Source organism: Nannospalax galili, unplaced genomic scaffold (genome assembly GCF_000622305.1).
Source record: "Nannospalax galili isolate Female #2095 unplaced genomic scaffold, S.galili_v1.0 scaffold1379, whole genome shotgun sequence".
NCBI classification, from domain to species: Eukaryota; Metazoa; Chordata; class Mammalia; order Rodentia; family Spalacidae; genus Nannospalax; species Nannospalax galili.
The window spans coordinates 472,050-476,259 of record NW_008343573.1 but is presented as its reverse complement, the minus strand read 5'-3'; positions in this window follow the sequence as shown (position 1 = coordinate 476,259).

The following is a 4,210-nucleotide window of genomic DNA, read 5'->3' as shown; positions in this document are numbered from 1 at the left end:
CCCCACACTTGCTGTGTCTTCTCTCTACCCTGGCCTTACCAGCCCTCCTTCAGCCTTGATGAACTACTGTGTGTTAAAGTAAGTAAATGCTTGACTATACTGTTAGCAACATGTTATGACTCCCTGATGATAGGCAGCACTTGGCTAAACAGGCCTATAAACTAAGGGTTGAGACAGAGGGACCATGGGTAGAAATTTAAGTAATTGGAAGTACAGGTATGTGCATGTTTGTATCTGAGAATTGGTGTGTGTTTACATGTATAAATTCATGCGTCTCTGTTCATATGACCTTGTGAACTAGTGTTGTAGGCACGTATGGAAGTTTGTGAATTCATACGGAATGTCTGTAGATGAGAGTCTTAGTAAGTTTAATCATATAATTAATACTCAATACAATCAAAGGGCCGAATGTTTCTAGAGAAGAGAAAGACATGTGGCTATCCCAGAAAGAAGGTCTGATCTGCCTAAGGCCCTTGAGGATGAACTAGGAAGGGAATCCAAATCTCTCAGTTTCAGCTTCACATCTTCCCCCACCCCTGGGATGTCTTCTTGATCTCTTTTTTCAAAAGACTCCAGGTGAATAGACTCCCACTAAGCTGTTCCTATGTGTGCCCAGAGCACTTCAGGCCTAACTTTAACAACAGGCTCTGCACCTCAACAGTTCAGGAGACAGTCTGACCAATGCCACGTCTTATGTGATCTCTCATGCGCCTTGTAAGGTAGGTTCTGGAAGGGGCATAGGACTCCAATTCAGAACTGGTCTTTCTTGACTTGAGGGTGGCTAATTTATCCCCTGCCTGTTTCCCTAAAGACTTGGGAGTCTCTAAAGGGTGGTGCTGCTCTGCCTGCTTTGCTTCTCATTGTGTGCTCACCATCAAGCTTGAGGCCTGGCTGGGTATCTAGGATCCGTTTACCCACTTCCACTTACCCACAGGAAGATTCTTGGGCCCATTCCTCAGGGAATATTTGTGGAAGAGTGGAGGCAGTAGGACTGGATAGGTTGTACGAGAAGGCTGTAAGAAAGGCCTTAACTGACCACATGGACAGTTCTGAAGTGGGGCTAGGTCTTCAGAGTTTTGTGAAGCAGAAGAAAGGAGTTTTGATGGTTTGGATAAGTGTCTTCCGCAGATCCATGTGTTAAAGGATTGGTCCCCAGGATGGCACTATTGAAAGGTACAAGGACCTTCAAGAGCTGGGGCCTAGTGGATGACCCATAGGCCAGTGAGAGCATGTCCTTAATGGGCACTGTGGGATTCTGACCTCTGCATCATCCTTTTTGCATCCTTGTTCATGAGTCCAGCAGTTTGCTCTATTGAACACTCCTACCATTGCTCTCCAGCACATGCAGTAGAGACCCGATGAATCACCTTACCTTGGATGGGAACCTTCCAAACTGTGTTCCCAAATAAACCTTTTTTCTTTGTAAGTTAAATATCTCAGTTATTTCATTATAGTGACAGGAAGGCTAGCTTTTCACTCTGTTATTGACCAGCTACTGGATGTGAGCTGCCTTTAAGGATGTGACCTTGTAGAAGGTTGATTATACTCCCATCCCTCTTTTCTTTTTGAGAAAGGATTTCACAGAACCCAGGCTGGCCTTGAACTCCTGATCTTCTTGCATCTACCTCCCAGTAGGATTACAGACTTGTGTATAAAACTTGCCCATCTTAAGGTGATTATCGTTAAGGAAGTAAGATGTCAGGATCCAATGAGGGGGACTCCATTGGGTTCAAAGGAATTTGAAGTCCTTTGCTTTCAGCACCTCTGGCAGCTGGGGCTATGTGTGACTCAGCCCTGCATGGGGACTCTGGATGACATACCACAGAACTTTACTGTGGGTTATGAAATTGACTTTTCTTTGCAGCAAGCTTCCCTGTTCTCTTAGCAATCAACTGTCATGTTTATTCTTTTATGATCTAGTAGCCCTAGGTCTCTAGACACTGATGCCTTCCATGACTGGCTTCCTACTGTGCTTGTGTTCTGCACCTCAGCGTGAGACTTCTGTATGTATGTACTTATACAGTCACACATGCACATATGTAGGTATGTGTTCACGCATATAGGGGCATGGGCCTGCTCTCCCTGTCTCTTTCTCTCCCTCTCTCTGTTCTCTCAAGGATTAGGGCTGTTAGTTTTTCAGATGGGGAACGCATGTCCCCCAGCTGCCCTGCCTCTTCTGTGCACAGCTGTGATGCTGAGAAGAGCATCTAAGCCCCGGCTGTGTTGTTTCTATGCTCTGGAGCATGTCCTGGACCCATACTTGACCTTGGGAGTCTGCCCAGCACTCAGGAGAAGTAGAGCCCCACCCAGTGGGAGCATGACTTCAGTCTTAGCAGGGTCAAGACCCGAGGGAGGGGCTCACAAGGGGAATGGCTCTGGCATTCAAGGATTCTGAGGGCAAATGCTGAGGTCGAGGCCTGTTCTAGAACAGTGGCTCCATTCTCCACCCAAGGGGTCAGCAGTCAAGCTGTGGAGTGTCGTATGACACTCCCTGTGCCTCTGAACTCAGAATCTATGGGACTCGATGAACTAGACCATGGGGTATGGCACCCCTTCCCTATTGAGTTCTGTCATTCCACATTGCAGAAATCACACAGAGGGCCTGGTATGAAAGGCCTGATGCTGGGAAATAGGCATACCCCAGGGTTCCTTATGATGAGGCTGACTCAGAAATACAGCTTGGATATCTGGCTGCAAAATGAATCATTCACCTCTCTTGGAGTTGACCAAAGCTTTCAGAGCAGGTGACCTCTGAGATGGAGCTCAGTAAGAGGGCTAGGAGTTCTACAAACAGGCCCTTGTCCCAGTCTTGCTAGGGAATTCTCCAAGGGAGTGCAGTTCCCTTTACTTTTACGCTCTCCTGAGGATTATGTTGTAAGCCATGGTCCCTGGCACTGGGTAGATCAACATTAGCTTGGACCGTCCAGAAGCAGAACAGCTAGAAGCAAAGCTCCTTTGAACATTTCAAAGAAGTGGAAGATGAAGACAAAGAGAATTTACATACAGATGAAGCCAAAGGCTTTTTTTTAAAAATAAAAGATTGTTTTTATTTCATAGAGTTCTTTTTTCCTTCACAGAATGAGAACCTCAGGGAGGGAGCAGGTTGTCAGAGTGTTTGATTCCTCAACAGAAGCACACACTTGTCTTTCACAAAGAAGATTACAAGGTGTCTTAGTTCAAAGGAAAGGGTACTGGGCTGGGGCCACTGGCTTGTTTGTTTTCCAGTTGCTCTAAAAACTTACTGTGTATCCTGGGGCAAGCCCTTTGCCTGTTTTGGGCCTCCCTTTGCAAAATCAGAAACTGAAAAGTGACTTTAAATTCTGACCCTCTAAGGATCTATTTTTAACAACAAAAAACACATAGTCCCACACTGTCAGCTTGCCATAATGACATGTGTAGCTATGCAAACTTCCCAGAATCAGAAAGAAATAGCATTTGTGAAGTGTCAGCTCATCACAAATGACTGGCAACCAAGAGCTTCCAAGCCCATCCCCAAAACCTGCTCAGTGATGTGGAGCCAGGCCAGGCTGAGCTGGCGGCTTCCGGGGCTGGTATTGCTCTCTCTGCCTTCTTGCTGACTGTGCCTCGTGTTCTCAGGAACAGAAATAGATTCCGTCTGTCACGAGACAAATGCGCTCTTGGGTGGGAGGGATTTGTGTGTGTGTGTATGTGTATACACTTATGATTGGACATGATGTGCAGGTGCATGCATGTGTGTGTGAGTACATGCACATGTATGCTTGAGTTCTTGCATGTCTGTGCATTTGTACATATGTTTGAGTGTGTGGATGCATGTATGTGTGTGTGTGTGTGTGTGTATGAAATCTCCGTCAAACATGGTAATTTTGTAGAGAGTAGGGACCTTGGAAATATGTCAGCTCCTGCTTACATCATTTATAACAGTACCTCTGTGTCCCCAGCTAGAGGCAGTCCCAGAATATTCAGCATGCATACTACTACATGTTGTCATGGGGTCCCTGGAGAGGTTTAAGGACTGTGGGTGTAAAATTCTAGAACAAAGGGAGACATTTCTGAGTTATTAGGATGTGCTAGCTGACTTGAGTACCTGATTCAGGATTCCTATGGGCTACATTAAACTGGAGGATCTGAGCTCTTGCTGCCCTCAGTTCTGATGCCACTTACTCTGAGGTCATCCTACATGGCTCAGTGATGTCCTCCTCAGAGGCTCTGATGGTTGGCATTATCTGTT